Genomic DNA, 23771 nt, shown 5'->3' on the forward strand with positions numbered 1-23771 from the left:
TCACAGTTGAACATCCCTAGAATTCATGTGGAGTTTCATAAGTATAAGTGACATATATGGCATTCAGGTAACATTTATATGTAGTTCTAAATCATTGCACATATAGCTGAGTCAATTACTGGCAATTAACATGCTGGGGGTGGTGATTTCATACCTACAGACACCATTCAGGCTCTTGCAATGGAAAGAAACCTTCTCCAATGGCCCCTCTGTGGCTGTGGTTTATTACCTCGATGATTTTGCTGCTTGTTGTAACCCAATATGTATGTTAGTATACCTTAAGGAATAGGTTGTCATCCGATTTATTAGTTGGAGTATCTTACATCTTTCAATGGTAGGGAAAATTTTATATTGACATATCCAGAGTTTTTATTGAAGTTATATTAGTCCTATCTATCAGAGATATGCTAGAAAATCTATAACTTCCACCAAAATGTTGCCCATGTGAGCAATTCAGTTTATGAAGTGCAATCTTCTAAGGCAGGCTTAGGGCCTCGTGATTCATTTTTCAACCTATGTGATGTTAATGATTTTGTCAAAATAAAAACTAATATACAGTTCTATGTCCATCATCAAATTATGCCATTCAATTTATAGCTTACACTATGAAAAAAGACATCCAGATATGGAGGTCTGAGGAGCAGGAAATAGCTCCAGTCTATGCAATTCTCCTTCCTTTTGACACAGATATTTGTAGTAGGTGAGAAGTTATTTGGCTTATTATTATACTGGGAATTTTTTAGAACAGAGTAATGACATTGTTTCATTATGTCAAACATGTAGATATCTACCTAGGGTACACTGCTGGGCAAAGAAAATGATTATTAAAAAAAAATGTAACTATATAAAACAAAAGAGAAAAAGGGTGAAAGGTCTTTATCACCTTATTTAAACCAATCTTAAATCCCATTTTCTAAACAACTGAACAGTAATTCCCAAACACATTCATTTTTCTTAACCATCATAGAATATCAAGAAGCATTCTTGCAGGTTGTGTGTGTGTTTGTGTGTGTGTGTGTGTTGTGAGCTCATTCATGCACGGGTATTTTAAAAGTCTGAATATAATTCATATTCTATCTCCTTTTTTACTTACTTTTTTCTTAAGAATTAGATATTGCTAAATAACATCAAGAAATGAAAACTTTATTAATAAAAAAGGAGAAAAATAACACGGTTCTGTTTAGAGGATTTCTGTAAATAAAGTTTACACTGGTTTAGACAATGGTATTCCTAAAACAGCCTGATGATAAGTCTAATGTATTTTAACATTTCAAATTGATGAAAGTAAGCAACCTTACTTTTCAAGTACAGTTAATTTTCTGAGATTCCTTTCTTTCCTCTTCCTACAGAGTGACTCCTTTAATATTTGACAATATCCTTCCAAGATCCTTTATGTTAGTCTTTTTGTGTACCACTCTGAGACATGCAGGGAAGTAGACCTACTACGTAAACCTCACAAGTATTATACCAGGTTCATTTCAAAGACTCCTGTGTTGAGATGTCTCATGATCCTGCATGAAGACATTTTTATTTCAATATTCTGATAAAGCAAATACAGCCTGGAATGACTCAATGACTAGCCCAGAGCCTCACAGTTAATTGGAATTTAGAGTCAGACGCAGACTTGTCAGATTCAAAGGCCTATGTTCTTTATGGAATATCACACACCTTCTGGAAGTTGCAGAATGCCAACTGTAATGGGGTAAAATCACAGACACATGTCAGATTTAGCATTTATCACTAGGATGTTCAGTGCAAAGAACTGATTCCTTTCTCCATGCAAGACCCTGTCATTAATCATTTTGCCTTTTTCTCACACTCAGCACACGATTCCAAAACCAAGGCTCACAATGAGGTGTCTGTTCCTGGATGTATTAAAACAGATTCATCTTTAATACCACTCTTACCAAACCTTTTTATTACTGGTAACTAGTCAGAGTTTATCTAGAGAGAGCAAGTAAGTATTAAAAGTAGAATCTTAGGATTCATCATCAACATTACGGCTTATAATAGTAGTTACACAGGGAAATAATAGTAGTTACACAGATAAACTAAGAGGTCAGAGGATTTCATAATAGAAATACTCAAGGGGAAAAAAAAAGAGTCCTCTTTCAGGTCATATATAAGCATACCTCCTTTCATTGCATTTTGCTTCACTGTGTTTCACAGATACTGCATTTTTTTTTTTTTTTTTTTTTACAAATTAAAGGTTTGTGGCAACCCTACATTGAACAAGTATAACAGCATCATTTTTTAAATAGCATTTACTCACTTTGTGTCACATTTTGGTAATTCTCAGAGTATTTCAAACTTATTCATTATTAATATATTTGTTATGGTGATCTGTGGCCAGTGATCTACGATGTTACTATTATAATTATCTGGAGGCACCAAAAAGTATGCATTATAAAATGGCAAATTTAATTGGTAAATGTTGTACGTGTTCTGACTGCAGAGATGGTGGAAACAGTAAGAGAACCAGAATTAGAAGTGGAGCCTGAAGACGGAACTGAATTGCTGTAATCTTATGATAAAACTTTAAAGGATCAAAGGTTGTTTCTCATGGATAAGCAAAAAAGTGTGTGTTTGTTTTTGTTTGTTTGTTTGTTTTTTAGATGGAATCCACTCCTGGTGAAGATGCTGTGAAGACTGTTGAAATGACAATAATGGTTTTAGAATATTCCGTAATTTAGTTGATGAAGCAGTGGCAGGGTTTGAGAGGACTAACTCCAAATTTGGAACAAGTTCTTCTGTGGATAAAATGCCATCAAACAGCATCACATGTTACAGAGAAATTACTCATGAAAGGAAGAGTCGGTCAGTGCGACGAATTCCACTGTTGTCTTTTTAAAGCAATTGCTACAGCCACCCCAAACTTCATCAACCACCACCCTGGTGAGACAGCAGCCACCAACAAGGAGCAAGAGCCTCCATCAACTAAAAGATTAGGAGATGCTGAACGCTCCAAAGATGGTTAGCACTTTTCATCAATAAAGAATTTTTCTTTTAAGAGAAAGCTGTGTCTTTATTGGCTGAATAGGTTACTTGAGGGGAATGAAGTGGGAGGAGTGGGTGGCCCCAACGCTGGGGGCCAGATGTAGAAGTGATAAAGAACTCGCCCAGGTAGTGGCCAATCATCTTGGGCTTGATTTCCACCTGGATGAAGGTCTTGCCATTGCAGACACCCACCATACTGCCCACCATGCTGCCCCTATCCACCAGGCTGGATGATCGTGTCCTGCAGGTGTGTCTTCAACACCTCAGTTTTCTCCATCAGGGAAGCCTCCTTCTTGGCTTCCTCCAGGTGCTCCAGCAGTGAGTGCTGCTTCCTCTGCAAACCCCAGTTCAGCCTCTGCTGCTGCCGGGCACAGAACCACTGTATCATCTGCTCATAGGATACGTCCAGCAGTTGCTCAAGGTCCACACCATGGTAGATGAACTCGTAGAAGGTGTGCTTCTTCTTCTCTACTTCTGCCATCTTGTCAGCTCTTTGGAAAAGAGTATTTTTTTAAGTAAGGTCATGTATATTGTTTTTCTGGACAGAATGCTATTGCACACTTAAATGTTATTGCACAGTATAATGTGAATATAAATTTTATATGCACTGGGAGACTAAAAAATTCATCTCACTCACTTTATCATCGTATTTGCTTAACTGTTGTGGTCTGGAACCAAATCTGTATTATCTCTGAGGTATGTCTATGTTGCAATAAAGAGCATGAAGCAAATGGATGCCCAATACAGGTAGAGGATAATACCAGAGAAGTTTGAGATAAAAGAGAAAAACTACAGAATACACATCAGAGCAAAAATTCTTCTGTACTAGATCCTACATCCAAAGATCTCAGCTCAATGAATATCAAAGGCATAAGACCCTAGACATTGACCATATCACTGAAAGGCTCGGTAATACTCAAAATTATTTTAAATGGTAGGCAGATATTGGAACCAAATATCACTGAATTGCTGAGGAAGTTATTTCTTTCCCCATTCCTTCTAATTACATTAATAAAGAAGTCTGTGTTCCATGTTAACATGCCTTTAGCACTCTATTAACACTTGTTAATTTCTCCTGTGGAATAATGTAAAGTGTCCTATAAAGATACGTTTATTTACACTAAAAGTCAGTTTAAAGGAAATTAAGTAGACTTTGTGAAGATATGATGAAAATCATAATAATGTACTATAATCATGGAACTTGGGAAACATTGAAATCTAGAGAAAAGGAAGGTGAAATACTAAAGAACCTGAGTCCATTAGCAAAATTTAGGGATGAGCTTCTCTTTGGTTATCTCTGAAATTTGTGGGATGAACTGACACTGGGGTCAGACAAAAGGGTCAGTCGAGGCAAAAAATAATTGGTTTGAATTCCTGGTCATCCAGTGAAGAGCAACCCCCGATGCAAAGATAAATGAGATTCAATTCCTGACCAACTCTTTCCGCAGCATCACAGTATGCTTGCTCCCAATTTGTTTTGTCTCTCACAGAAATTTTCTATTGTAACAGGCTTTCATGGGTAGTTCTAACCACTACAGACAAATTTCTTCCAACCACAGACTGTCTTTCTATTTCATGAGCCATTCACAGGACCTCTAATCACTCATTCCATATTTATGCCAGGCAGTCATTTTCTCCTTGGAATGTCTCCTCCATGTGAAATACACTGAGTTCTTTCTGTCATTCCCTAATTTTCCCTTCACCATCTTGACTTCTCATCACTGCAAAAATTCCAAGTTGTCCGTATTTTTAAGGATCACGACCAGAACTGAATATACTATTTTAGGTCTATCAATATTATTTTAAGGATCAGAAAACAGATATGACCAATGGAGCACTAAAATAAGAAAATGTATCTACTTTTGTTTCAGACCATGATCACACTGGCTAGCTTTGTGTGTTCTACTGATGACTCTTAATGAATTTATTTTTTCTTTAAAGGGTGGAGACAGAACACAGCTTACTTAAGTAATCGTTTCTTTGCTCAGTGGGGTATCTGCTTCTCCCTCTCCCTCTGCCTGCTGCTTCCCCTGCTTGTATTCTCTTTCTCTCTTAATAAATAAATAAATAAAATCTTTTTTTTAAAAAAAGGAAGTAGGGGCGCCTGGGTGGCTCAGTGGGTTAAGCCGCTGCCTTCGGCTCAGGTCATGATCTCAGGGTCCTGGGATCGAGTCCCGCATCAGGCTCTCTGCTCAGCAGGGAGCCTGCTTCCCTCTCTCTCTCTCTGCCTGCCCCTCCATCTACTTGTGATTTCTCTCTGTCAAATAAATAAATAAAATCTTTAAAAAAAAAAAAAAAAAGGAAGTAAATGAAAAGATTACCCCTTTCCATAACCGCACATCCTTACCACTGTTCTCTAAAACTCTCAGGTAATATAAGTAAGGATTCCAAGGAAAGGGGCTGTGTGGACAGTAGAATATTAGATTACAATATTTGTTATATGGCTTTCTATTTTTCATTATTTTTTTAAGTACCTCAGCCTCAGAGAAAGATTTCATAAAGATTTTATAAGTTTCCAAATAATTAAAAAAAAAAACTTCCTAGGTTTCTTTACAACAATTCTTTCTTTTCCCAACACACCATAATCACTCACTTATATATGATGATGCCACTGTGTTACTGGTGGGGCAGAGGAGAGGGAGTACACCTTTGGCAGCCAAATCACCTGCTGATGCACATTCAGCATTTGTCATGATACATCTCTCCAATACTGCCAGGAGCAGAAGACTGCAGGTTAGTTCTTAAGCTAAACCTCACAAAGTACAGAACTCTAATTTTCCATCAGAGGAAGACAACTCTCCATCCTTTCTAATTTCACACTTTTATTTATAAAGGACTGTAAGTGGACACTGGTCGTGGAAAGCAATGTCTTTATCCTAGAGAGGTTGCTCCAGCACCAGAGTGAAAAATAACAGAAATCTCATCTGTGAGTGCGGGAATGTTCAGAGCCATTCTGCATCAATGAACTCACACTAAAATTGGGCCAGTCCTGTTCCAACCTAATTTGCCTACAAATCATTACAGGGAACTTGTAAAAAACACAGATGTTGGTTCTCTGCCTCTGGGGTGAGGCCTAAGGGTCTGCAATTTTAACACACTTTCTTTTTTTTTTTTTTCTTTCCCCCAGAGAAGCCATGCCAACTGGTCCAGAGACCACACTTGATTGTTAAGGGATTAAAAGAAAACTGGCAGATTTGAAGTTTCCCAGATTTGATTCCAGTTCTATTCTAATCATAAACTACCACAGATTTCATTTTTCAATAAATATGTATGGAACATATGCAATGTTCCAGGCACTGCTTTAGGTGATGGGTATTCAACAGTGATTTTCCCCCTCTATGCCCTTTACGCTTTGGTTCAAATAAGTAGGTCTCTACTTAAAGACCTCAATGCAGTAGGGCAAGCCTTTCTAATACAGCTTTGACATTAAGGTTAAGAGCAAGGACCTTAAGAATTACAAAGATTTGGTTTTGAAAGCTGGCTCTGTCACTTAATCGCCTTGACACCTTGGGTAAATCAACCTCTGAGCCTCAGTTTTCTCATCTATGATGAATTAAAAGATACAATGTTTGTAAAGCATTAGCATCAGGGCCGACGTGGATAACATTAAAAAAATGTCAATTATTATTACTCTTGTTCCAGTCCTGGCATTCATGGAGCCATAGAGCAAAACAGAACCTACAGGTGAAGACATACCTCGGGGTAATCTATGAAGGTCTGGGGCACAGGGGACCAACAAAGAACAGTTGGAGGATCCCCAGAACTGATCCTTAGAGGTATTTACTTCCCCATTCCAGACATGCTCATGTGCATCAAAAAGGACTTTTTCTCTAATGACAAACATGAACTAGAGCTACGTTTACAGACAAGTCTGCACGTTATACAAGCAGTGGAATGAGACATATAGGAAAGGGTCATGATACCGAATCATGCAGTGGCATTTCATGGACAGGGATGGCTGGCTCCAGGATGGCTCCATTTCACCCATATACTTAGGGTGAAATGTTCGGGGGAGTGTAAACCTCAGAGGGCTGGAAATGACCGTAAGAGCAGAGGGTGATACTAGCATAAGGAAGGGAGAGAAGTGACAGGGATCCCATCACTGGAACTGGAGGAGAAAGGAACATGGACCTCAGGTCATAGCAATAATCCAGTTGCTGATCTACCCAATCACCAGCTTCAAGATCCTAAAAGTTAGAACCCAAGATCTAGGGAAAAATGATCTAAAGGGAGGGAAGTGAGAGCCACTCAGGTGGGATAAGTGCTAAGTGAACTGGAACCTGGGCTGCAATGTTCAACAGTCATGCAAACTGGCCATCTGGATATGAAAGCACCTTGTCCTGTGCTATGCTGCATGCTTACTCCTGGAGACAGAGTCATTTTAAGGGTTATTAGAATACCGTAGTCGGTGAGAGAACTGTGTGGTCAGAACAAAGCACGGGGAAAAAAAAAAAAAAAAGAATGTGAGTCAAAAGAAATTTCCATTTATTAGTATAGAGGTTAGTCTGAGGATAATGACTGTGAAAACTTCAGAGCATTCTGAAATATTGACTTCCTCGCATTACAGTTTTGTGGGTGTCCTTCTACTCTCTTATTAATCACATGTCTTAAAAAAAAAAAAAAAGGCACAAGTGTATGTCTGTCTAGGTGACCACAGGAAGGAAGAGCTAACTGACAGAATTGTGGTTTAAGGCTAGGCTTGGATGGCAGGGAAAGATGATACATGAGTGAATAATCAAAGGACAGACAGGTAAGTTTCAGAAAACAGAAACAAAAGCTAAATCAGGTTAAACATTTGAGGACAGGAGGGAGAAACCCAGAAGCCATATTAAACCCAAGAAAGGTGATTAAACATACAGAGCCTCTGTGGTTTTGAAAACTTTCACAGAGCTGAAATTCTTGACTAGGGAGCTTGGCTGACTACAGATCAGCAAGAAGGCCAAGTGATACTGGCAGCAGCAATTAGAGATCCACAAGCTAGAGTAGGAAAAACGTGAATTCATAAGAAGAATGAACTTCTGCTCTTGTCCTCATTTGCCTTTCTGATCTTACAGTGGAGTACAGCATATGAAGGGGTTTAAGAGACTGTGGCCACATGGTAAAATGTCAGAGCACTTGGCAACTGTCAGCTATTTGAAGGGTATGTCTCCCCCTGGCTCATTAATCTTACCACAACAATATCTTGTGTACACTGGCATTTTGGAAACTTCCCCATTAGTCCTCTCTGATAATCACCCAAAGTGAATTACTATTCCCTAGTGTGACTTTATCCTGCCTTTTTCTTATAACCACTCATGAATATACCAACAGTAAATGGGTGGAAAAATGGAAAAGGTGACTTGGTAATTTTTTTTGACTCTTCTGAAAATGTCATGTCCTCAGCTGGAAACATCTGAGAGGTCATTTTGCTTCAAGTCTCCGTGTAATAAACCATGTCCACGTTTCTTTATATCTTCCTTTTTCATGGTTTTACTTGGGCTTGGTCCAAATTAAAGTGGAGGGAGAGACACTGCTTTCATAGTAAATTGTGGTCCAGGGAAGACAGGTGAACTGAATGAATAAGGTCCAGGAAAGACATGTAAAATTGAGGAATAAAATGCACTTGAGTGTACTGCTGAATTGCCTCTTTTCTTCCTCACTGTTTATGGCCCACATTTTTAAAGAACACCAAAGAAAATGTCATCCTCATTATAAAAAAGAAACATAATCTGGAGAAGATGTCTGAAATGCAGTTACATTTAGTACATAAACAACTGTGCTTTATGTCTTCTGTTGTCTCCTCTCTAAAATTTTTCTTCTGAACTCTAGGCAGATTCTTTGTGACAAAAACTCTAATGGAAGTGACCTCCTGGTTTACCTAGGTCCCAAGGTCACCTGCTATTGGAACAGAATGTCAAAATCAAAAACAACTTGTGCCATCAGGAATTCAGTTTTGATTGATTAGACAAACCCAAACCTCCTATCTCTCACCCTCCTCATAGATGGACATAGGCTCAAATCTTATTTGACTTTTCAAACATCTTATGCTCATGAACTGAATCGCCATAACTGCTATCAATTGAAAATATAAAAAAAAAAATTATGGTTTCTACAGAAGACATTGGAAAATCTTTCTAGCACACATTTTGCATTATGCAAGTCAGAACTGATGTATCACTTTGACCTCTGTTATTCATTTTATCTTCTCACTAGTGGAAGTAAATGATGCAATCCCATTGTGCAGGTAAAAGAAATAGAGTTGCTTAAGGCCAAATAGCTATCATGTAAAGAATCTAAAGTTCAGACACAAAACTTGACCAATGAGCTGAAAGTTGTCTCTTGTACTATCCCAATCATTCTTCAAAAAAGTATCATAAAGTAGGTACTTGAAAATAGTCATTCTACAGATGAGAAGCAAAAAAAAACAACAAAAAAACAACTGCCTCATTCAACTAATACTATTTTAAGGAGACTCAAATTAGACTTGGTTTCATTCCAAACCTTAGGTTATCTTCTCTACATCATAGGGAGGTAAGTAGATTCCTTTTCCATGTATTGAGGAAAACCATGAAGCAGTAGAATAGAATGGCTAAGAATGTCGGTACTAAAATCAGGTCTCCATAGTTAAACTGCCAGTTCCACCAGCTTGTTCTTGGGACAGTTTACTTAATTTGTCTATTTCAGCATTTTTTCGTATACAGTGAAACTACATATGGATACCCTCACAGGGACATTATAAACAGCTAGTGAAGTGCTGCATGTAAGCACTTGATGCAGCGTCTGGTGCACAGTATAGTGTCACCAAGAGTTTTCAGTGAGTGGCATGAAAATAATTATTCTTTGTATTTTCCCTCCAGAATGGTTGAGAATCTAGTACATAGTCAAGACCATCATTTCTTTCCTTCTCAAAGCGTCCTTTGTCTCACTTCTCCCCTGGCTTAGAATTGAGGTGCCCTGTGGACATTTTTGGGAACCAGATACCTGTAGACTCTGCTGGTAGGTACTAGGTGGATTTAACAGAATATATTTATGTGGTTCAGTTGCTTTGTGTATGATAGCTCTTGCTAGTTGTCTCAATGGAGGGACTTTCCAAAGGTTTACCTACCCTCCCACTGACCACAGTACTGCACTGATGGGTGTGGTATCATGATAGAAATATGTGCTTTGGTCCCCAGCACCAGAACTATGTGGTACAAGAGAGAAATAAAATATTTGAAATTTAAAGCTTGTCAACAGAACATTTTTCTAACCCACACATGTAACTTAAAAAAAAAAAAAAAGATTTTTTTCTCCTTGTAGCCTAATCACACTACACTTCTTATTCCATCAAGAATGTATCTGGCAATGCAAGAAAAATAAAAATCCATCAAACTTCCTTTAAGGAAGGTTGAAATTAACTTTCTATTTACTCTATAAGAGAAAATAATCAAAAACTTTAATAAGATTATGCTACCAAATAATTTAGGAAACAAAAGTATTATGGAAGTGTTTCAAGGAATTAATATTTAAAATATGCTATTCTTTTTTTTTTTTTTTTAAGATTTTATTTATTTACTTGACAGGCAGAGATTACAAGTAGGCAGAGAGGCAGGCAGAGAGAGAGGAGGAAGCAGGCTCCCTGCAGAGCAGAGAGCCCGATGCGGGGCTCGATCCCAGGACCCTGGGATCATGACCTAAGCCGAAGGCAGAGGCTTTAACCCACTGAGCCACCCAGGCGCCCCTAAAATATGCTATTCTTTTGCATTGTGTTATATTTGTAATCCTTCTTGGTTATATTCTGATGTGATTTCTTTACTCATTCTAAATAAACACTGTATTTCGTAGACATGTGAAGTCATGATTTTGCACTTTTTATCTTTAAGAAGGCTCCATTCATATTGTAAAAACTTTTAAGACCTATAAACCTGAAGGCACCTGTTCTAGAATATCATCCAAATATACAGAAATTTGGCTAAGTCTTTTCAAGTTTTTGAGGGTGAATTCTCACTCAGGCAACTTAGCAGGAACCAGAAAAGCAGAAAAGGGAAACACGAAGGGGAAAGATGGCATCATGTTAGGTGTTTGGTTGGCTCTTTTTACTTTCCTTCTGGGCTCTTTGAACTACTTTACCTGAGGCTATATTGCAGAGCTCTGCAAGCTCAAAGAATAAATATCCTCTCTTGATTTGTCAGAGCTACGAGGGGGGGCTCTTTGGGAGAAAGGAACTACATGAAGAACAAACAAGTAAATGCACACACAGACTTGAATAGGCATAACAAGAATTCAAAAAGGGGTTGAATAAGAAGCAATAAAGAGAATCTATTGGGAATGAAGAGACAAGAAATGTTTCTCGTACTTGGAATAATACTTCTTTCCATTACTCTCCCACCATCTTCATTTGCTGCAATCATTTTATTTTTATTAACATCTTCAAGTAAAAAATTCAGGCAATAAATGTGTGTTAGTGGCAACTACGTGCCAGGATCTGAACTGTGTTGGGATATCACATAAGAAAAATGTAGGCCCTATATCCCAAAATTCAGAAATTGAAATCCTCACCCCCAATGTGATGGTTTTAGGGGAGGAAACCTTTTTGATCACATCATAAGCCCTGATGAAGAGGTTAGTCCCCTTATAAAAGAGACCCCAAACAGCCATCTCTGAACAAGGAAGCTGATCTACATCAGAACCCAAATCTGCCTGTACCTTGGTCTTGGACTTCCCAGTAGTCTCCAGAGCTATGAGAAATTAATGCTTATTGTTAAAAAAAAAAAAAAAAAGTACGTCCTATCCATGCAGAACATACAGCGAATGTGAGAGATAATTAGAACTACACAAAAATCACAAAGACATAAATCACAACACTGATATGTACTAAGGAGTGGTACAGGATAAGGGACAGACAGGTGGGTGTGAGCTAGTCAGAAATGTCCAGACAGATCTCCTAAAGTATGTAATACTTTAGCTAATTTTTGAACTATAAGTTGAGGAAACAAATGTTAGAATAAGTTATAGGATGAGAGGAAATGATGAATATCATTTCCATCAGTAGAAGAATACAGGGGAAAAGCCACAGAGCATGAGAGAAGGAAAGAATAAGTCATACTTTAAAATAATGATTAATTTGTACTTTAAGAGAAGTAATTTTATAGAAAAGAGGCTGTATCAGGTGGAGGAGTACCATCATCATCACTTTCATTATCATCATCACTATTATGTCCACAACCACCAGTTTGAGCCCCACGTGCCAGGGACTATGCTAATTTTTTTAACATACATTTTGTCATTTAATCCTTACACAAACCCATGTTCATTTGTTTGGTCATTCATTCATTCTTCCATTCAATACATATTTCTTAAATGCCTATTCTATACCAACCATTCTGATGATTAAGCAGTATTAGGTATTTCACGAAGCAGATGTAGAGTCTTCTTCAATGGAACCTTAATTTGTAATATTGGATTGATACCTGTTACTTGCTACTTTTTTATACTTCATTTGACTCCATGTGCTAAAATTACTCAATTCTTATCTCATGGCTTATCTCTGGAGGGTATCTCATGCTCACCAGAGAGGAGAAACACACATCAGATTCAGGAAAATGGGAAGGAGGAAGAGAGAATCATGCAGGAACAGAACGGGCTGAGACAGTGCTCCCGGACACAGGGCTACTTGAGGGTGAGGGCAGACTCTTAGAGGTATTGATGGGCCCTGCCACATGAAGGATTGCCACAGATGCCTGAGTGTCCATCCACCAGCTAGTGAACTGACATACTGTGCCTTGGCCAGGTACAGGATACTGAGAAGTGGGGTCTGGTTTATCCCTTTCCTGCAGGCTTCTTCCACTGCAACCAACAACAGATGACTACCCATTATAGATCTTGAAACCTCCATGCCAAGACACATGTGGTAACTGGACTGGGGACAGGCAAAAGATGTCTCCCTGATGAGATGCAGTTTTTGGTCAACCACCTGCCAGACACACCCTTGTGCTGGAGCCTAGAGTGAGAATGGTTACTATCATGTCCTAACCCAAGAAGTCATAGGGCAGCGTGCCCAACCCAGACATGCTGTGTCCATGCCCACATCCTAGCCAGAGCAAAGAATGAACCCAATCATGGGTAGGAGAGAAGAGGAGGTTGGGTGGGCCCCGGGAACACATGGCAGGGAGGCAGGCAGCCAGGAACTCATCCCATCGCACTGCTGTGAGGCAATACTATATGTGAGCTGAAGTTCCAAGCCTGGCTATATGCTCTGTTGTCCCACTGGGTTTCATTTATAGGAATTTCAAGTTGCAAATGCAGAACACTGAATCCCAAGAACAGAATACTGAATCCCTTCTAAATGTGAGGTGTGGTCTCATGCCCATGAAGCCCACTCAGGGTAAGAGGCAGAGAGGAATTATGTACAGAGCTTAGGTAGTTTTCTCAGAGAAAATGAGACCTGAGTGATGAGAAAGATCTAGACATGGAGAAAGAGGAGATAATTATTACCATTATAATAGACTGAACGCTTGTGCTCCCACCCCCCAAACTCAGATGTTGAAACCTAACCCCCAAATGATGTAGTTTAAAGGTGGGGGTTTTGGGAAGTTATTAAGTGAAGGGGTCAGAGCACTCAAAAATGGGACAAGTGCTCATGCAAAAGATACCTCAGAGAACTTCCTTACTTCTTCCACCATGCAGAAGGAGCACAGTAAAAAGATGGCTTTCTACAAACCGGGAAGGAGGCTCTCACCAGAGGCCAAATCTGCTGACACCTTAACCTTGGATTTCCCAACTTTCAGAACTGTGGGAGAAAGAAAAAAAAAAAAAAAAAAAGGTCTGTTGTTCATAACATTCAGTAACATTCAGTCTATGGTAGTTTTCCTTAGCAGCTTAAATGGACTAAGACACCCCTTCCCCTTTTAGAAGGTTGAGTAGGTGAATTAACCTGTGTGTGACAAAATCCATATTAGCCCAACTCCAAAGCCTTTGTTTTTAACCAGTGCTATGTATCTGCTTTTACTTGGGAGATCTGTATTTTCCCTATTAGACAAAGTTTAGAAAGAAACTAAGGATGGTTTTTTTGATAAAGAGCTATGCATGAAACCAGGAAGAAATCTGTCAAAAAACTGCAGTTTTAATTCCCAGCTCAATGAAAACAAGCAAAAGAACAAAACAAAAACTAAAAATCTGAACACCAATAAAACTGCATGACTTACATATCAATTATGTAAGGAACTCTATAATCAAATCAATTAACATATTCATAGTTTTCTGTGTTTGTGTGACTGTGTGTGGGGGTGTGTGTGTGTGATATTTAAGATCTATCCTCTTGGCAGATTTCAACACAGTATTCTTAACTATTGTTACATGCTGTATATGCTGTACATGAGATCTCTAGAACTTAATCTTGCCCAAATAAAAGATTGTACCCTTGGGCCAATATTACCCCATCTCCCCTCTCGAAGCCCTAGGCAACATCAATCTGTTCTCTGTTTCTAAGAGCTTGTTTTTTTAAACACTCTACATACAAGAGGAATCATACAATATTTGTCTTTCTCTGACTTTTTCACTTCGTCTTAATGCCCTCTAGCTCCATCCATGCTATCACAAATACAGAACTGCCCTCCTTTTTAAGACTGAATAACATTCCATTGTATATAGAATACCACATTTTCTTTATCCCTCATCTGGTAAAGGACATTTAGGTTATTTCCACATCTTGGCTGTTATGAAGAATGTTTCGATCAATGTGGGAGTACAAACACCTCTTTACATCTTGATTTCAGTTCCATTTGGATATGCACTGAGAAGTGGGATTACTCGATCATATACTCTGTAGTTCTATTTTTCATTTTTTGAGGGCTCTCCATATGGTTTTCTTTAGTGGCTCTACTCATCTACATTCCCATGAGCAGTGTACGAGAGATCCTCTTCTCTACATCCTCCTCACCACTAGTATTTTTTTGTCTTTTTGATAACAGTCACCGGAACAGATGTGAAGTGCTATCTCACTGTGGTTTTTATTTTCATTTCCCTGATGATTAGAAATATTCAGCACTTTTTCCTGTACCATTAGCCATTTTTAAACTTCTTTTCTTGTTTTGAAAGTGTCTGTTTAAGTACTTTGCCCATTTTTAATCAAATTATTTGTATTTTTGGTATTGAGTTGGATGAATTCCTTATATTGTTTGGATATTAACCCCTTATTGGATATGAGGTTTACAAATATTTGTTCCCATTCCACAGGCTGTCTTTTCATTGTGTTCTTTTCTTTCTCTGCAGTAGCTTTTTACTTTACTGTAACTGTACTTGTCTCTTTTTGCTTTTGGTGCTTGTGCTTTCGGTGTCATATCCAAGAAACTATTGCCAAAACCAATATTAAGATTCTCCCTGTGTTTCCCACCTCTCTCCACTTAGGAGTTTTATAGTTTCAGGTCTTATGCTTAATCCTTTAATCCACTTTAAGTAGTATGAGATGTTGAGACAGGTCCAATCTCATTTTTTTTGCATATAGATGTCTAGTCTTTCTAACACCATTTGTTGAAAAGACTATCCGTTCTGCATTGTGTGTTTTACTTGTTGAGGATCAGTTGACTATAAATGCATAGGTTTATTCTAGATTTTGTATTCTGTTCCATTGGGTCTATCTATCTGTTTTTATGCCAGTACCATGATGTTTTGATTACTGTAGCTTTATAATATAATCTGAAGTCAGAAAGTGTGGTATATCTATCTTTGTTCTTGATTAAGGTTGCTTTGGCTATCAAGATTCCTTTGGGTCTCCAAATGAATTTTCGGGTTGCTTTTTCTATTTATGTGAAACTCAATAAAATTGTTTTAAAAAAACACATATATAACTTTTTGTAAGAAACAACAACTACAATAAATCCATATGCAAATGTTGGGGTTTTTTTGCTTAAATATTATCCTTGACTTGAAGTCACCGTATCTTAAACAAAGATGTTTCAAGTTTCTAATTTTTATCTTAGTCTTAATTCCTTCTATTTCTCTTCTTACCTTAACACTCTAAATTGAGCAGCTGATAATATTTATAGTTGTTTAAATCTAGCATGCCATTTCATGTAGGTCTTGAATTTTTGTACATGATATGTCTCATCCACTCCATGTCCTTCTTCCACTTTGTACACCTACAACACAGTAACGATATATCCAAAGTCCAGCTGAGAAGTCAACTTCTGGAAATAGACTGCCTATCCCCAAGAAATATTATGTTTTTTTATTGTATAATACCGATTTATTTATTCTTGAGCTCCCTGTCTTTTTAGTCTCTATCCGTACCAGTCCCTTCCACTGTATTGAAAATCCCTTATAAGCACAAATCACATAAACTTGGTGTTTAAAGGGTTAACATTGTGCTTAATTCATAGTAGGTGCTCATGTCATATGAACTGACTTATACTCTGCCAATAGAATATTGTTTATTGGCCACATCCCTCTGCCTAAAGAGCCAGTAGCTCATTGTAAAAAAATTTTTCATAACTCCATACAAATGCATCACATAGGCCATATTTTGAACAGCTGAACAGGGAAACAAATAAAGAAATGTCTCTGACTGTAGGCCATTTTGATGTTGGAATTTTCTTGCCAGCAATGTTCCCAATTAATGTTCAAGAAAAACTATTTGTTTTGGACAATCATTCAATGATATGTTTGGTTTTGTAAAATAACAGTATTTGACTCTATAGAGACAGAAGCAGACAGACAGAAGACAATAAAATAGTTTTCTTTTTTATGTCTATTCTCAAATATAAAATATACATCAAGGGTAGTTTCCGAGGTCTGTTTGTTTTCCTGTATAGTTATTATGCCCATTAGGCACCCGTAAAAACAAGCAGAATGAACAACCAAAATACTGCAGAGGAAAGAAAAGCCCAAGAATCTAGCAAAAATATATTATTTAAAATAATACACTTCATTTTACATACTACCTATATACTGTCATTAATGCAATATTTTTATGAATATAAAAACAAATATAAACATAAAAATGTGTGTGTGTTTCCACTGTGACAGGCACCAGGCTAATTAGTTCGTATACAAAAGCTCATTTATTTCTCAGAACAATCTTGTAAGGTCAACATTCTTATTTCACAGATGTTACGATTCAAGCTCAGAAAGAGATTAAAAGATTTAAATTTTGATTTTCTTGATTTCAAAGCTGATGTTGTGGGTCTACTAAACACTAACAACCAAAGCGATAATATCAAAAACAATCTTAAAGCAGAAGAGCAATCAGCACTGTAACTTGAGAAGCTTATACCACTTATTGAGCTCTCATCACATGCTCATTTTTAGTGCTACAGACACACAAGATAATTAAATTCTCACCTCTACCCTACTAACTTGTTATCCCCACTTGACAGAGGCCCAGAAGGCATGAGCACAAGGACTACACTGTCTTCACACCATGGAACTGGGGTTATAAGAACTCCAGTTCCTAAGAGCTATGTTTCAGAATCATTCATATGTATGATAGTCTATATATAGTATCTGTAAGCTTATATATACCCAGGTAAGTATCAATTAACAGTCAAATTTAAACATTTTATGGACAATGTGCTGAATAGCTGTTATCACTGTCAAAATAGCAGGACTGGACATCAGCCTTACCACTATTTGTGAGAGACAAGCAGGTAGATGTGAAATTGATAAAAGGGCAGACTGAATCCCACACTGCCATTCATTCCTTTAAGTCGATGGCTCAAGGCTTCAGTCCAATATTCCTGTTGGGTTTCTGTTTTTTGTTCTTTTCATTCTTCTGTCAGTTTTCTTCTGGTTTGCCTGTCTTTCTCCTTCCCATCAGCCATCTTTCCTCATCATTGAAAATAAGGCAGAGTGTGCTAGTATTCTTTGTAATAAGCTCTTCACTTGGAAATCAGAAAATCAAACCTGTCCTTCTAACTTATGGAAGGGATACTTACTGCATCAATATACAGGAGACTTAATGTTGAGCTAAAAGCAACTGAAGTAGTCCCCACCCTTACAGAATAGAAGTCTAATCTGGGAGGCAATTAATGAGAGAGTTACAGAAAGGAATGATACCTACAGTAAGTGAAACGAGTAAAGATGCTATGAATGAATGTATATGGTATGGGAAATTGCCCTAGCTATGGAATTCTGTCTGAAGAAACAGTTGTTCTTAAAGTGAGAAATATACACTTGGTCATATATACTGATCATAATTTTGAAGGCCTCTTTCCCAATACCTGGTCTAGAAAAGTGAGAAGCAAAGAACAGATTATCCCTTTTGCACTATCCTTCCATGGCCTACCGCTCAGCACGACAGTGGCCCAGCTTCTTCTCATGCTTCCATAACTATTCTCAGCTTTTATATAATTACGTGTTGACAAAATCTTATTCCATAATTTAAGTTCTCTATTTGGTTGGTGAGAGTTATGTTGCTTTTTGTGATTTTATATATATATATATACATATATGTATGTATATATATATATCATACTTTTTGAGATATATATATCTCCTCACATGTAACTGCTACATAAATGGAGAACATAAACTCAGGCTCACTTTTCTCCTCTCCACTTTCTCTTTTTCCTCCCAGTGAAAAAGAATGTATAGCTATTAACAGTGCAGCTTCTAGAGACAACACAGCTGGACAGATGGCTTGGCTCCATTCTGTAGAATTTGTGTGAACTTGGGCACTTACTTAAGCATGAGTTGGGCATGAGTTTCCCTATCTACAAGGAAGAAATACAAGTTGTAACTTCCTTGTTGGGGTGTTATTGGGATAAATTGAAAAGGCTCCTGGCACACAGTAACTGTTCTATACATATCAGCTGTCATCACTGACTGGATTTTAGCATACTAGCTGGATCACATTAGCTTCTACTGTGCATCCTATAGGCCTAGCTAGCCTCATCCAATACCTCTCTGGGTATTCTTGTTGCTTGGTTTCATTCTCATATTTAGCACAGTCTTCTTGAGACTAGAGCCATAATCTTATTTTTAGAGCTCCATGCATCCTCCAGAAACTTAAGACTTTATGACAGACTCTTTCACTCAGTCTTTCATTTTCATTTTTGTATTTCCTCATTTTGTATGTCAGCTCATATGCTCTAGTGGTCAAGGAACTTAGTTCAGGTATAATATTCCCCTCCGTGAATGCTTTGAATGATAAATTCATGAGGTAGTCTCAAGGGACCAGAAATGATGCCAGTGAGTTCCGCTCTGCCACAAACGGTCTTTCACATGACACAGATTCAGAATGCTTCAGAACCACAGGTAAAAATCACTCTCTGGGTACAGAAAGCTACAACGGACAAGATTTAGTTTTGAAACCTATTTACCTGGGAGGTTTGTACACGTGCTCTTGTTTTGGATTTTCTTATTTTGTAATCTGCATTGTTTGTGCTGACAATTCCTTATGAAAGGGATGATGAGTGACTTCCAGCTGGAAGAGAGAAGAAAACAAACAGCTTGTAGGCAAATGCATGAAGAAATCTGGGCTTCTTCTAAAATGGTATGCACATGCTTATAACTATTTAAGTCTCAATGTCTCTACATGGAAGTCTTTCCTGCTATAAATAAGAAAATACAATTCAAAAAAAAAAAAAAAACCTACAAAAATCTTGCCTTTGTTTATGGGCATCTACATTCCCTGTTCTACGTTATAAAATCTCAGGGATAAAGGCACCTGAAAAGAATATGAAGTCCAAAGTCTTTTAGATATGCAAACGTAAGTGTGTGTATTTTTTAAGTAGGCTCCAAGCCCTGTGTGGGGCCCAGTATGGGGCTAGAACTCATGACCCTGAGATTTAAGATGTGAGCTGAGTTCAAGAGTTGAAAGCTTAACCAACTGAGCCACCCAGGCACCCCTAGATACTTGTAAATTTTAAATAACCCCATATGTCACTGACTTGAGAGAAGCAAGGATTCCAAGTAAATGGAATGGGGTAGAAGAAATTTTAAAAAGGGTCAAATAGAAAGGGGCAGTGGTCTGGGAGTTATCAGGTTCCTAATGATCAGATGATATATGGCTCTGTCTCAGAAGCATGATAGGTAGTCCATTATTATCATTATATAATAAAAATAATGATCATGGCCTACTGAGTGCCTACTGTGTGAGAAGCATTGTGGTGTGTGGTATAGAGCCACAAAAGCTTCTTCAATACCCATAAAGATGCTATAAGACAGATACTAGCATTATTATTATTTTATACACAGGCATAGTGTAGCATAAATTAAGTAACCTCACCAAGGTCAAACATTCAGCAGAGAGCTGTGATTAAAAGCCAGGCTGTCTTACTCCAGGCCCTTATCCTTAATCATCATGCTCCATCCTCTCCAAAGCAACTGAATTGCAGTATTTTGAACACTGGTGTACATACACTATAAACAGACTCCCAGATTCCATGGGAATAAAATTCTCAACACCTGGTTCAGAAATGTAAGAAGCATTTACCATATTGCAAAAAAAAAAAAAAAAAAAAATTCTTAAAAGGATGCTAGAAGCAATAACAATATCCTTCTACTTATATTTTGTCTTAAATAAATTAGTTGTTGCTCTCCCCGGAGAAAAGACTATGCCTGCAATTGCAACCAATATACATTATTTATCAAGGTAAAAGATTTATAATCAGAAGTTCCTTAAATTATACAAAGTGTTATACCTGAAACAAGATACAGTTTGTGTATAGAAGCTTCTTCAAATATAAAATCTCATCCAAATAAATATGAGAATTTTCAAAACAAATAAAACAACATAGTAAGTATTACCTTGTGACTAATCATCACTTTTACTCATATTTTGCAAACTTGCTAAAGACAGCTTTATCTTTGATAAAAATTAAGGTCTACAGTGGTAACAGATGAACAATTAGAGGATTCTTTTTAAAAAGATTGCATTTATTTATTTTAAAGAGAGAGAGAGAGGCAGACTCCTTGCCGAGCAGACAGCCTGATTTGGGGCTCGACCCCAGGACCCTGAGATCATAAGCTGAGCCAAAGGCAGATGCTTAATCAAATGAGCCACCCAGATGCCCCAAAGATACTTTCATAAGTTAGTAACAGAGTATGTACTTGGTAATGATTAAAAAGAAATAGTTATCAATATTTTGTATCTATCAGATATCAATGCTATATTGATTAAACTATTACTTTAACACTTTCCGTAACACTACGATGTCATTGGTACTCTGGGACCTTGAAATCGAAAGCCTTTGTAAAAGACTAAGGTGTAGAAGTGTCCATAGAAGCCTTCAAAAAAGATGTTACTAGATCTGAGTTGTAAAAGGTGAGGAAAATAAAACATAAAATCAGAAAAGGGAAGTGTGGAAGAATAAGAGGCAACTGCTGAGCAGAAATTGTGACTGAAGGCTTGGCAGTCATATCTGTCATACTAAGGAACACAAATATTACACTGAATGTCATGAGGAGATGGTAATCTGATGATGCTTTATTTTGGATTTTATTATTTTTATGCTTTTATTTTGTATCTTTATCAATTACACAACTGATATTGAGGAACAAAATACTGCAGCTCGAAGATAGCAAGTTATTGCTGTATGTTAATGTCTGTTCTCCTCAGTCAAATTTTTTTTGTATATCAAGAAACAGCACAGAACGAGGGCATCGGACTCATGGGTCTCCAAGGAAATTTTAAAATACTATGGCAATATGTTGTTAAGAGACAGACCCTGGCTTAATATCTTACCTACTATTTATTTGCTTTAATTGAGACTACTTCACATATATTAATTGTTCAGATCTTAAGTGTATATTCATATTTATATGTATGAATTGAAGATATCAGCAGGTGAATGCATATTATGGTTTGTTCATCAGAAGATGTGATGGGTATATGAATTAATTAAAATTATTTTTCAATAATTAATTAATCACTTCCCATGTATAAGTTCATGGAATGAGTTCTATGGGAAACAGAAAGTTTAATTATATGTCATAGGGAAAGCTGGTGAATAAACTCAGTTGAAGCTGAAAAGTGCCAAGGGTCATGAACAAGCACAATGAAAATTCTGTAGTTGTTCAAAATAAAGGCACTACATCATTTCAATCTTTGGAGATCAAAAATCACTTCTAGGAGTAATGGGTATTTGAACTGCACCTTCAGTATTTAGCAGCATTTAAATCAAAAGAATACCAGGGAAAAATTAAAATCCCAGGGAGGAAGAAAAAAACAATGATCCGTTTCAGTTCTCTGTGCTTCAGAGAACCAAGATGTTGGCGTTAGGGAAAATTCTTCCTCAAGGTCCCTGGTGATCAATTTAAGACTCCTAATGGATAGGAGGAACCCTCCCGATCATCTTACAAAAAAATGCAGATATACTTATGGATATACACATATATCTCCAAAAACCTTCAAGGATACTCAAGATATTTAAATAAATAATTTAGAACAAAGGTTATTATTATTAAACAGATGTACCTTTATACACATTAACTATTCATTCTGTTTGTTTTGGAAATTCCAACCAAAAACATTGATTGCACAGCTAATCTCTGTCAATGTCTGACCTACCTGTGTCAGGAAATAAAAGAAGACTCCTGAGTGAAATAGTTATAACCCACTTTTATATCCTCGAGCTTTGGCAAGGGAGCCTTAAAAAAAACTTTTACTTTTAGTGTGTATTCATAAAATCTTGGCATTTTTGGCTTCTATTTCTGTAGGTTTAGAGTCTCTACCTTCCCTCAATAGTCCAATTTTCTTATTACAACTACTGAATCTGATTTGGAGTACTCCATTTGTCAAGGAAATTTATTAATTTGAGGGGAAAATATACACATATTTAAGTCAATAATTGATATTTTTTCAAAAGTGATGAAAATATCATTGAATACTTTCATCTTTTACTTTTTTATGGATAAGGAAGATGGAGTAAATAACTTTTGACAATAAAACAGGTCCTAGCAGACTCCAGTATCTGAAATACTGTGAAAAATATCTGGTAAATCATTCTAGTGCCAGGCATTCTAATGAGTAATACTGAAATTCAATGAAGAAATCTCCTTTTGGTATCTCAACTATTCAAATATTTCTGGACATGTTTATTTATTAGAGTATTGGCCTCTGTTCTTCCATATCTTCCTTGTTAGCATTAACAAGTTCCATGGATTGATCTAGAAACTCCAGCTCCTGAGTTCAGCTATAGTAGGTCAGAGAGAAAGTGTAAATTTCACTCTATTGGGGAAATTGGACCTTGTTTCAATCTCACTCTTTTGGATTTGGTACTTGATGGCACCAGTTATACCATCTGAGCTTAATCTCACAAGTAGGCTTCTTCCTTCTCAGCTGTTCTCTCTAGCACTATACTTGCCTGAACTGGGATACCAGTTTTTTTTTTTTTTTTTTAATTTTTTATTTTTTATAAACATATATTTTTTATATACATATATTTTTATCCCCAGGTCTGTGAATCACCAGGTTTACACACTTCACAGCACTCACCAAATCACATACCCTCCCCAATGTCCATAATCCCACCCCCTTCTCCCCAACCCCCTCCCCCCGGCATCCCTCAGTTTGTTTTGTGAGATTAAGAGTCACTTATGGTTTGTCTCCCTCCCAATCCCATCTTGTTTCATTTATTCTTCTTCTACCCACTTAAGCCTCCATGTTGCATCACCACTTCCTCATATCAGGGAGATCATATGATAGTTGTCTTTCTCTGCTTGACTTATTTCGCTAAGCATGATACGCTCCAGTTCCATCCATGTTGTTGCAAATGGCAAGATTTCATTTCTTTTGATGGCTGCATAGTATTCCATTGTGTATATATACCACATCTTCTTGATCCATTCATCTGTTGATGGACATCTAGGTTCTTTCC

The 23771-nt window shown here is 37.2% G+C and overlaps 1 pseudogene; it reads right to left on the bottom strand.

Annotated features, from left to right (window-relative positions):
* Positions 1 to 3041: 3041 nt before the first annotated feature.
* On the bottom strand, positions 3042 to 3478 carry LOC131818531 (small ribosomal subunit protein uS19-like; annotated as a pseudogene).
* Positions 3479 to 23771: the final 20293 nt, after the last annotated feature.

Source organism: Mustela lutreola, chromosome 16 (genome assembly GCF_030435805.1).
Source record: "Mustela lutreola isolate mMusLut2 chromosome 16, mMusLut2.pri, whole genome shotgun sequence".
Taxonomy (NCBI): Eukaryota; Metazoa; Chordata; class Mammalia; order Carnivora; family Mustelidae; genus Mustela; species Mustela lutreola.